Genomic DNA, 13200 nt, shown 5'->3' with positions numbered 1-13200 from the left:
GATTCACCCCTTGCTTCTGCCCCAGTTCCTGCTCCTGTCCAGGAGCCGTTCTCTGGAACTCGTCTGGCTTTTGGAGGTCCACGGAGCCTCCAAACGGCTCCTAAAAGAAGGAGTCGCAAGTCCAGGCTAGCAGCCGGAGCCCCAAGAGCCATGGTTCCGGCCCAAGTCCTGGCCCCAGCAGCCATGGTCCCGGCCCCAGTTCTGGCCCCAGCGGCCATGGTTCCAGACCCAGTTCCGGCCCCAGTAGCCATGGTTCCAGACCCAGTTCTGGCCCCAGCAGCCATAGTCCTTTCCCGAGTCCCTTCTCTAGTCCCTTCTCTAGTCCCTTCTCTGGTCCCTTCTCTATTCTCTTCTCGAGTCCTAACTCAAGTCCCTTCTCTGGTCCCCTCTCTAGTGCCTTCCCTAGTCTCCTCTCTAGTCCCTTCCCTAGTCCCTTCCCTAGTCCCCTTTCTAGTCCCTTCTCCAGTCCCTTCTCTAGTCCCTTCTCTAGTCCTTTCCCTAGTCCCTCCTCAAGCCCCTTCCCAAGTCCCTTCTCTAGTCCCAACTCAAGTCCATGTCCTGTCCCGTTGACATCTAGAAAGAAAGCTAGACATTATTTTACTTTAAACCTCACCTGCAGCAGGTCCCTCGTTAGCTGCCTACTAATGTCATTCAGCAACAAAATAAACAATCCTGGTTCACACGAGTCCATAGTGACTATGTTGTCCTTACGCGGTTTCACCTACTACCAGCCACTTATACATAACAACATATACATTAATACAGAAAAAAGGGAGATTTTGAACATTTGAATGATGTTGAAAACAAAATTATATTAAAATACTTTCATTTGCCGCCTCAAACCAACTTTATATGGGGTGTTTGATTCTGATCTCAACCAACAACTTCTATTTGCAACAAACATGAAATACTGTCACCAGAGGCCTGTACGACGAAGCCGGATGTTCGCTTAGCGGGCTAACTTCAGGGAAAACTCTGGGTTTTCGGTCCTACGACGCTGGTTCTCTTTTTAGCGGGCTAGTTCTCCATAGTAATTTATGCTGAGCGGCTAACCTGGGGCCTGTACTACGAATCAGGATTTTCGTTTAGCAAGCTAACTTCAGGGATTTCCGGTCCTACGAAGCTGGTTCACTTTTTAGCGGACTAGATAACTTATTCTGAACGGCTAGACTGCTCCGGAGCAGGATAAGTGATCAACTCAGTGAAAGCACTGCCTGCTGACCAATCAGAGCTCAGTGTGCGGAGGAAATACAGTTTAAACTGCCGTTGCAGGAAAGACGGCCGGTGTTGTGTCAAATGTTGCTAACCCCGCCCATTTTATGTGAATGCGCAAGTAACTAGATAGGACACGGCTGGCTTGAGCGATCCAGTTGATAACCCGCGTCGTAGTACCGTTTAGCGAGAGCGGGTATGTTTTGGATTAGGCCAACCGGCTAACTCAAACATATCCAGGTTATGTTGAACCGGCTTCGTCGTACAGGCCAGGGGCGGACTGGGACTAAAGATCAGCCCGGGAAACCGGCCCAACTCGGTACCGCTAGTCAATTGTCAATGGGGGGAGGTGTGCTAGTGAATTGTCCGACCGGCCCACTTGGACCGGTAGCCTACCGGTCCACCGGGAAAACTCCCGGTATTCCCAATGGCCAGTCCGCACAGGGTTCAGGCCTCTGGAAGCACACTGCAGCATCCCACATTAATCCATAATCCTTCATTAACTGTTCATTCCTGCAATTAAACAATTCTTGATCATGAAATATAAATGAGAAAAACATTTAAATATAGAAGTGCTGTACATTTAAATTGTTAGTGTTTAAAGAGAACATGCCGGCTACGCAGTAGCAGAACTCATGCATTCTTTATGTGGCCTTGCACAGTTCCACACATATATACACAAACAAGAAAAAAGTTAGGAATGGAAAACATTTCCTGTAGCTGCAGTCGACTCTGTGGATACTGACCTTCATCTTCGATGGCATTACTAAAACTGTCTATATCTGTCTGTCTGTTGAACCGTGAAATATGCAGTCCACTCTACAGATGTGTAACTCTTTACGCCCTTGGCCTGATTTTCTGTCTTGACTGGAGTAAAGATGGTCTCTATTTAATGTATTTTCTCATAGGGGGAAAAATAATATTTTCTGGTTATTATTATTTATTGCATCATTATTTCACGGGGAACTTCTGCAAGACTAAAATGTGCTTTTTGACTTATTACGCACAGCTTGGAAAAATTAGGAGATTCCTCTTAGGGGAAAAAGGGGAAGATGAAATAAAAAATAAATGCAAATGTTCCACAGCAGGGACTCAGGCAGCAGACAGACAACAAACAACATTACCATTAACAAAGGGGCCAGGGAGTCTTTGAGTACCGGGCTCCAAGGCTGCAAAGCTGCACTATTTCTGGCTGAGGAGGAGTAGTGGAGCTCTGGAAGCAGATAGTTTCCTTGGCACTACACTCCCGCTGTGTCAGCCTGAGTCACCCTCTCCTGGCATTGTGTACTGCTGAGGAGGCTCCAACACACCGAGGATGTACATCATCATCAGTCCCTACGTACTTTGTGTGTCTATGTGAGTGTGTGCGTGTGTGTCTTTTCAGGTAGTCTCTCTTGAGATCCAAAAACTCCAGAGCAACAAACAATCACTGCAGAAACAACAGCGCTCGCTCCAGTCCCCTGCTGCTCCCAAATAAACCAGCAACGTCTTTGGTTTCGTTCTTCTCTGCATCAAAACTGGCTGTATTAGTGGTGCTGCTTTCTATAAAACTGCAAGTCACATACACTACACCACCAGTTCACCTACAAACGTCCTCGAAACCACAACTCCAAACTTTACTGATTGCTTTGTTGAGATGTTCTGGTGGCTGTAATTAATATACTTCTATCAATAAATTATCAAATTACTTTTTATGTGAAAGAGCTCACTCCCACAGTAGGCGAGATTCAGATGATGGTCATAACGAAGCAGCATAAAATGTCTATAACATAATATTCAACAAACAAAAACACATAGTTATTTTTACCGGAACCCTAGCTAAGGATGTATGTACTTGTCAATTGCCACAGATACGTTTTGTATGTTTTCTGCTATTTTTTTAATCTGGGCCTGGTTGAATAAGATATGCAGTCGTTACTGACATGGCTTGTTTGTGCAAGATGTTCCATGATGGCCGACTGACAGTTTTAACATAATATGCTCTCTAACTGTCATTGGTCAGCAGTGATTAATTCTACGTCTTGGTTTCAGCACAGCTCGTTATTAATCTGAGGTTATACCAACTAAAGTAAAAAGTAGGATCCAAATCTCTTGCCGATGGAAGGGTTCCAATCGAGTGGATTCAAGCCAAGTCGATTTTGCAATAGTTACAAACCCCATTGGAATTAGCACCCATAGGTTTCCCTCAACTCCACAGGGAATTATAACGTATTTTAGCTAGTCGTTTTGGTTTCTCTGGCACCACTTTACTGTTCTTTGGTTCACTCGCATCACTCTCATCACCATTGTTTCTGGGTATTTTTCAATTTTTTGTAAAAGAAAAGATCAGTAATGTCCCTTACAAATCCCAGAGTGGATGCAAACATACATTTTCCCTTATGGAAAAGTCCTTGTCTGTGAAAAGCATTACTGAAGACACTCCTTCTAATTTTTGTATTTTTTACTCTGAGAATTCTGCCAAATATTGATGTGCATGGTTAATAGAGGACAATTGACAGCGCAGAGGATGCCACAGTGACTGGCATGTGATCACAGTTTTGCTTTGTCCTTTCTAATTCCAGCAGTAGCAGCAGCCTCTCTAGGTGGCCTCTCATCTTATTAAGGTGCCTAAGGAATAATTACCTCTAAATTAATTGGGAGGGAAGAACAATGCACATCAGAGCGGACTTCTCTTGTGTCATCCATTATGTATAGGTCCTCTGACGGCTTTGAAGTGATCATCAAACTGCTGTATTCTTCTCCCAGAGTTTTGTGAAGTCTCTATTATGGCCTGTGGCGGTTTCTCTGTCTCCAACACATCAAGGTGAGCAGAGAGAGAGCTCTCCCTTGCAGCCACAGCTATTACATTCTGCAGACAGAATTCAATTAAAACACCACTAACAGAACACGTTGGAGTTATTGAGATTTAATCATCTGGCCAAACTGAAACACACTAGCAGAATGCAACCAATTAACGGTAAGCAGAATTAATGGATTAATCGAGGCCGAAAGAGCAACATGCTAATCAGAACCACATTTAGAGCTTTTGTATGGTTGTAAACCTTTAAATGAGAAAGCGTTTAGGATTCAGACAGTCAGCTGTTTTAGAACACTTTCAAGCACACATTTACATGTATATCCTAAGGTTACTTGAGATAATGAACAGAATAACAATCCACATATGAAGATTTATGCCAGATTGCGTAAAGAAGCATACTACCTGACTGTTTAATTTAGTGTTAACAGCATTCCAACTAACTGTTTTTCTACGCACAAAGACTTATTTTGCCGCGCTTCTTCTCCCGCATTGAACATCGCAGAAACTCCTTTCAAACATCAAAACGTTCAGCTCGGTCGGGAATCGATGGCTATTACTTTTCTCATTCATAACTTTCATAATTCCAGAGATATATCCCATAATTGATCACATTTTTAACATTTGAACTTTAACATTGCGCAGCTCGTTAAGGCAGAGTGCGTGATGTCAGAGTTAGAGTGGAGGACAGTTTGAAATTTGCCTTCATTTATGTTTTTAAAACTGCCATAATTCCCAAACCCTACATTCCTGAGACATAAGTTTTCATGAAAAACGTAGGAAAACATCCCGTAGCTTGAAAAATGACAAATAATTAAGCAAAAAATAATTAAACAAAGTGCCTCTTGAGGGCATGAAGTGACAAAAACGTTCAACATGTCTCCATTAAAGCCCATTGTAATTTCAGGCAGATATTTCCTCACAGCAGCAGCCGCACACCTTTAGTTAAACTGCCAAAAAGGCCACATTATTAACCCGTAAGTACTCAAAGATTACACTTCAGATACTCAACTTCCTTGCCATGCTTCACGTTTTGAAATTTCACAGATATCTGTTACGGTTCTTCCACAAAACGTTCACATGTAAGAGGTTTATCTCTCATCCAGAACAATGGAAACCTTTGATCTCTGGACGCCTCATTAGCTCAAATACAAACACCTGTGTAATGGAACACGATGATGTCATCACCCCAACTGACATGGTTCAAGGCTCTTTCTGCATGTCAGTCTTTATGCATGACGGTGTTTTTGATAATGGATCCTTACCACTCACATTTGTACACTGTGAACAAATTATATTATTAAACAAATATATAACATAAATACAAAAAATACTCTAATTTAGTCTCTTTTCCAGCGCTCTTCATCGGTAACTTTAGCATTTCTGAGTGTCCTTGAACGCATCAATATTAGCAGATGCGTCACACCAAGGGGAGATTTATTCTGCTCTGACTACCACTAGGTAAATTCATGTATCCATAAACACCTGAAGTTTAAAGTGTCAAATGAACTCTTTTTAAAAGTATAACACACCGTTTGACTTTGTTCATAGACTGTTTATTGGCGTGAGAACTGATATTAATTTACACATGAAAGGAAACAGCTTCTTAGCAGCGTATCCAGTTTTAGCCCGTTGGCATTGCGCTAACGGGCTAACAGCTAGTAGCTTTGCGTTAGCCCGTTAGCATTGCGCTAACGCTGCTAGGCTGCTAGCTAAGTTAATCTCTCCCTAAACAGTTGAACTTTAAAGTTTCAAATTAACTATTTTTCAAAGTATAACACACCGTTTGAGTTTGTTCATAGACTGTTTACTGGCGTGACAATTGATATTAATTTACACATTAAAGGAAACAGCTTCTTAGCAGCGTATCCAGTCTTAGCCCGTTGGCATTGCGCTAACGAGCTAGCAGCGTTGCGTTAGCCCGTTAGCATTGTGCTAACGGGTTTAGGCTGCTAGCTAACTTAATCTCTCCCTAAACAGTTTAACTTTAAAGTGTCAAATGAACAATAGTTTCTGTATAAAGTTGTTTTATCACTTGTTCTTTCACAAAAATTACTTTATTTTTGTTCACCTTTTCACTTTGTGGTTTTACAGAATATATTTGTTAGTAATTGATTCAAACAGTTTTATATAGTTTTTTTCATGTATTGTTTGACAGATTTTCACTCGTGTTTTTACTGAATATAATTTGTTAGTAATTGATTTGAAACGTTTTATGTAGTTTTTTTCCCCCATGTTCTGGTTTTTGAAAATAAAATTTGCCAAATGTTAGTATTTCACCAGTTATTTTTGCATTTTCAACTTTTCCTACGAATAACATTCTAAATTCAAAGCCTTACATCTTTAAAGAGTAACTTCCAGGTTAAAGACACCTGTGAATAAATGTGTAGGAAAATGATGAATACACTAGATTTTCCCAAAAATATACAGAAATATACACTACAGTGACATCTTGCGTCGTTTTTGTAAGAAATGTTCACTTCCGCATAAAAAAGCCTCGACACGTGACCTCCCGCGTGTGACGTAACACGGGGGACACAAGGGGGAGAGCGGCCGGTGTAACGTATTAATAAACATGGATCCCAATGCTAATTTCGACACAGAAGAAGTTGAACATGAATATTCGAATGCATATGACAACCTTATAATTATGAGCCTGCTAGGCGTCCAAGAGACCAGGAGCAGCCAAGGATTAGAAGAAATAACGGCCATCGGAGAGAAATTGAGCTGTGGTGTGAGGAGAACCAGTGGAGAACTGGGCAGCTATCTTGGTGAGTGACCGGTGTTAGCTACAGAATGTTAGCTAACGTCACATCACAACATTGTAAAGTTAGCTATCATATATCAGGCTATAACTAAAGTAGCATTGATAAAATAGTAACGTTACTGGCAGGACTGTTGATACTGATCCATAACAGAAACTAATGCGCAAGTATCAGCCGTATCTCGCGTTACCTAATGGAACTCCACACTACGGTGGCTGTGTACCAGAGGGGAGACGCGAGATACGGCTGATACTTGACGATCTGACGGAGAAAGGTTGTGGAGCCTCCGTTGATATGTCGTTGTAAATGGCTTGATAGAAATCAGGTGTGTAGTCGGGGAGGGTGCACAGCTGATTGCAGCAGGTGAGTGGAGGTTGAGCCAGGAGCCAGGAGTGACAGCCACCACGCACACACAAACAACACAGACAGGGGGAAACAAACAAACACAAAGGAGACGGCTGGAGCAGTACAGCCACCACAGCGTTACCTAATGCAACGCCACACTATGTCTTACGGTGCCGTGTACTGGAGGGGAGAGAGAGAGAGCAGTGAAGGGGGGGGGGGAGAGAGAGAGAGAAGTAATACGGTTTCCTGATAAAGCTGTGGAGAGTATGTGCTGCAGGGAGGTGGATGCACAACGCACCCAGGAATAAACGCTAGCTCCGGTCCTTTTTACTGTGGACTCGATGTCCTGACAGGCTGGTATTTGTTCAACCTGCACAAACACAATACTGCACCATGATTACAAATGGTGAAATACAATGTTTAACTACCGAAAAAGACCAGCTCCTTAAAACAAAACCGCTCAACTCAACGCAACTCCACTATACCCGCGGTCAGAGAGCGGAGATGTGTCCCCTGTGTGATGTAATATGACACGTTTGACGTATGACCTTAAAAAAAAGCCGGTTTTAAGAGCAGAGCTCAAAATTGCTCCTTTCCCTCTGAATTCCTGCCCTTATGTCTCGTAAAACATATAAAATCCTGCATTCACTTTTTTAATTGTAATTTTCAAGCAAGTTTAAGCATAAATGTAGAAAAAATAAAAACCTGCAAGATGCTCTTTAACATTATTTATACATTTGGAGTTTCATGCTACTTTTTAACTTAATATTCATTCACATGGAAACCATTCAGTCATCCAAATATTCCTGATTATTCACTTTCTTCTTACACATTATATTTCAGCATAAAGCATTCCCACTAGCAATTTCTTCAGGAATTGCATTCTCTAGTTTGTCTCTAAGACTCCAGGGAGCCCCAACAACTCCAGGTGTATTTATTTTTCGGATTTTAATTTTTCAAAAGCCCTCTGGAGATAATCCAGCCATGTTTCCAAGTTTTTTTATGTGGAACAGTTTGTTGTTTCACACAAAATAGTCAGCTGTTGGAACCAGCATGAAACAAAGAGGCAAAAAGCTGAATATTGAAAGCTCATAGAGAGTTGTTACTTATTTATTTATTCATCAGTCCTTCGCCCTAGATACATACTAAAATCCAAAATGTATTCTTGTTGTACTATTGTAACCAGGCATACCCCAACAGACTTCAGTCAAATGGTGGTACTGGAACATTACAATTTCAAATTAAAAACACTTTGTCAAGACTTAATTTATTTGTTGCTGAACAGGAAGAAAACTTGCACATTCAGTATTTCTCATGCAGATGCATCATAGACGAGTTATTGAGCTGTTGCCTGAGCCATCCCAGCCTGTCCAATGCCATTTCACTTTAATCAGCTTCAAACAGCTCCTTTACAATATCTAGTCTACATTGGGTTGTAGAAAAACAGAGTCCATCAACACTACAGCAAAAACAGAGTAATTTTATTATGCATGCTTGCATTTTCAATCACCTTTGTCCCTGAGTCATCACAATAACAAAGGCATGCTTGAAATAACAGTCTGGTATGTAACACTGCTGCAACACCGGATGCCTCAGCTCAGCTTCTACTGTGCAGCATGTTAAAGATTTTCACGCCACATATTTCCTGGGGTAAAGTCTTCTACAGAGGACACAAACCTTTCTGAACCAGTTTATTATCTCAGTGATTGCGACCTTGATCTGTGGATCCTTATCTCGAGTCACTCAACATTTGTAAAGGCCCATTGAATCATGTCAGTCATTTCAATATCATGCCTCCCTCTCCTGCGGTTTTAGTTGAGTTTTAGGACGAGCCCAGATAATTGGATTTTCTAACCTCAGACTGTTGGCACTGGCATAGGTTTAGGGGGGAAATTAAAATCTTCCCTGTGTAGTGACTCAATATAAAAACAATCCCCCCCTCCCCCCTCACTCTTGAAGTGTGCTGGACATGCATAGAAAAGCAATTAACCCACTGCAGGAATTGATTTGGTCCACTCAAGCTTATCTCTTTTGGCATGTCCAGGCTTTTACATACCCGATGGGAAGATCAAAGGTTTTTCTTGTCTCAAAACCTGACAACATCCTCGGATTAGCACTGATTTTAATCTTCACCGAGCAATTACCTACTATGGTAATCAATGCAGGGCTGCTGTCGTTAATAGTCTGTGGTATCGCTTCCTCTGCAGCCTGTACAAATTGCAGTGATTCATCACCGCGCCGCACTGCCAGCAATGCAGAATCCACTCAAACTGTACTGTACTCACACTGTTGCTACTGCTCACTACCTCTCAGAGCACCGGTGGAGAGGTGTCACAGAGACCTTGAAGTCTTTTAAAGGTCACCTATTATGCAAAATCCACTTTTTCATGTATTTTATGCATAAACCTGTGTTGTAAGGGGATTCTGAAATGTTCAGGAAAAAAGATTCTCTGATCAGATTTTGGCCGCTTTATGAAGTCATAACGATGTGTTGGCTTGTGTAACTATTAGCCAATCACCAACCAAGGTAACCCCCACCTCCCCCCCACCCTATCACCTGCATTTCCTCCTAGAGCACCATTGTGTTCTTTTTAACCAAATATCTCTCAGAGGGGCGTGGCTCCTTATTTTCATCTGAAGTAACAGACAGAGAATCAGCACTTTTGAAACAGGGGATTATGGGATGCTACAATGATCTGTTTTGTATTTTCGAGACATGTTTTGTATATATCTGAGACATATATACTAGACCCTCCAGAAAAACGCAATTCTGCGATCGCAGAATTTACTGCATAATCAGCAAAATGGCGCAGATTTTTAAAAGGCCGCATATTTATCAAAAGGCCGCATAATCCCCGCATTTTTCCACACAAAATTGACACAAAAAAGAAGTTAACTCGTCTTGACGTGACGTCATCAGCTCGCGCATCACAGAATGTAAACAACACTGTATAGAGTGAACGTGTGGAGCTCACACGATAGAGAAAACACCAAAATGAAAAAATCTAATCCATCTCATTTACCGACGAACATTTCTACTAAAGACCGGGCAAAAAGTGGGGGGGAACTATTCTGCACCCCGTGCAACTGTGTGTTGGAGCATAAGAGAAAATCGACGGTGACGACCCACTTTGATTCATTCAAACATTCGAAAATGCTTTCTGCTGCTGCGGACAAGAAAGCCAAACGACTCACGTTCACCGAGGCATCAACCTCCAAAACCCTTTCGAGGGCTACAAGAAACGAAGTGAGTAGCCTACAAGATTGAAGCTGGTCAGATAACGAACGAGTAAATGAAAATAGAATGAGGCGGAGAAGTGTGTGTGTGTGTGTGTGTGTGTGTGTGTGTGTGTGTGTGTGAGATTAAAATAGCCCAATTGCTTTTACAATAAATAAACATTGAATGTGTTTAATTGAATAGTAAAGGGGTTTAACGTTAGTGGCAGGTTGTGTGTGAGAGAGAAGAAATAAGACAGCTCAATATTTAAAAACATTTGTATTCTTTTTCCCCGCATATTTAGCATATTTCGCAACTTTCTGCATATTTCGCAACTTCCTGCAATTTCACCGCATAAAATCACATAAAAACCCCGCATATTTAATCGCATAATCAAGGATTTTTGCCCGCGTTTTTCTGGAGGGTCTGATATACAGTATATTGATGAAAAACAGTAGGGGACCTTTAAAGGAAAGCATTTCCCCAAGACGATTTAAGCCAGGAATGAACACATTGGACACACTATTGGAGGACATTGACAAGTTTTGTATCTCACACAAACATACAGACCGCACAAGCTGCTAACAGTAGTAAGGCATCTTGGTGAAGCGTCTGTTCAATAATGAATTTTACGATACTAACGAGTGTGTTATAACATATTTTGGCTGCCCTTTATTCAGTCCTTGCAAACAAACATGACCTCAATTAAACTTTAATGGGGATTGGTTAAAAAACAAATTCGAAAAAACTTATATTTGCTGCAATTAGCCAAATTCAAAAGACAACCAAAGAGAGTTAAAGGTCCCCTATTATGTTTTTCACCAATATATTATAGTTCTCATTTATATACAAAACATGTCTCTGAAGTGTTTAACACCAAACAGATCATGCATTGTAGCATCCCATAATCAAAAGTTCTGATGCTGGGTCTGTCACTTCTGATGAAAATAAGGAGCCACTCCCCCTCTGAGGGATATTTGGTTAAAAAGAACACAATGAGGCTCTAGGAGGAGATTCAGGTGATGATTCAGGTTGGTGATTGGCTTATGTTTACACAAGCCAAAACATCGTTATGACATCATAAAGTGGCCAAAATCTGATCAGCTCATTTTCAGACAGGTTTTTATATAAATGGATCAGGACAAAGAGTGAGCAAATATTTTTTCCTGAAACTTTCAGAATCTCTTTACACAGAGGGGACACATGTTTATGTATAAAAGACATGAAAAAGTGGATTTTGCATAATAGGTGACCTTTAAACGAGACGACCCCTGTCTGGGTGGAAGGGGTCGGTGGTGATAAAGCTGCAGCCTCGGAGGAGAACTGATGAACTCCAGGACGGGAGCTTCTGCTCCAATGAGCTGCGATGAACACATCTGGCCACACTGCCTTTTCAGTCTCCCCACAACCCTTTATGCACATGCACCAGCTCATGGAGAAAATCAATAGCAATCCCACCTGTTTCTATCTCCAGACGCCACCTGCCAACTCCCGCAAACGCAACATCTCACATCCAGACGTTCTAAACAAACACACAGCCGCTGAGCAGCACTCAACAGGAAAGAGCGGAGACAGGAAAAGTCAAAACAGGAAAAGATGTGTGTGCTTCCACGTCTGACAGGCGGGATACATTCTGGGAAATGAGAGGGGGGTGCAGAGGAGTGCTGTTCGCTTATAGCACAGGACAGAAGGGCGAGATCAGGACATGTTCTCTTCTGGTGTCACAGCATTATCTGAACTGGGTTGTTGGATAAGAGGAAATTCATTATTTATCCAGATTAGAATGACATTATATTTTTCCCACAATGCTTTGAGACGATACAGCCTTGCCTCTGTTACAGAACAGTGGAGACTTTGCACTGCTCGTAAAATACTGTGGTGGTTAAGGATTAGATTGTCTTTCCTGCAGAATGAGCCACTGACCTTTTTAATATGGGTAAATGTTGGAATTTCTTTCATAACTTTAATCTGGAATGTGATCTTTAGAGCTCCATTACCAACAGAGAGAGATTATCAATAATTATAATTAGTGAAAAACCCAGTCATTACTTCACTGTATGTATTTGTACTGTAAATCAATAGTGGGTCAATATTATACATCAACTGTGTCTTCAGCTCTTTGCTCTTTGGATTTAAGCCAGATAAAGTCAGATTATTGCATATAACATTATGATTTAAAATGAAATTATATTTATCATATCATATAACACATCATTCCAGTCCCACTTTTTCACAGGAAGTGAATCCTCTTCCTCACCAAAGATTAGACATTACTTTTTGATGAGATCAGTTAAACTGAATGTTGGCAATGTAATTCAAAAAGTTTGTTTTGCTTGAATTCAATTTTGTTATTTGTTAATAATCGGTTTTAGAGAATCTTTAATATTGATTGTGTTGATCAACACAAATAATCATATGTTTTTCTTTCTTGTTTGTTTGGGCTACAGTCCCAAGTAACAATGTGGGTACAAATACAATTAAAATTAAATAATTCAAGTTAAATTAATTAAAACAAATACAATTAAAATGTCTAAATTCTAATCTAACTATACTTTGCCAAATTATTATTTTTGGGTGATATTTAATTGTTAAAATAAATTCTGCAAAGCCAAATATTTTTTTTGTTTTTGTTTCAGATGCCAATGCCAACATTGAAAGACCACTTAAAATATTTAATTTCAACTGTTCTCCCCCCACTGTTACTGCCACTTCCATGGTGAGTCCAATATGAAAGTGCTTCCTGTGTGAGGAGACTGGCTTCCATGGCTGACTCGGGCTGAGCGTGGCGACAGACCCATCTTATTCTGAACAGGGAACCGTATCTGAACAGTATCCTTTGTGTACTTGGTAATCCAAACAGATTGGGG

Source organism: Notothenia rossii (genome assembly GCF_949606895.1).
Source record: "Notothenia rossii genome assembly, chromosome: 3".
Lineage (NCBI taxonomy): Eukaryota > Metazoa > Chordata > Actinopteri > Perciformes > Nototheniidae > Notothenia > Notothenia rossii.
This window is presented reverse-complemented; position numbering follows the sequence as displayed.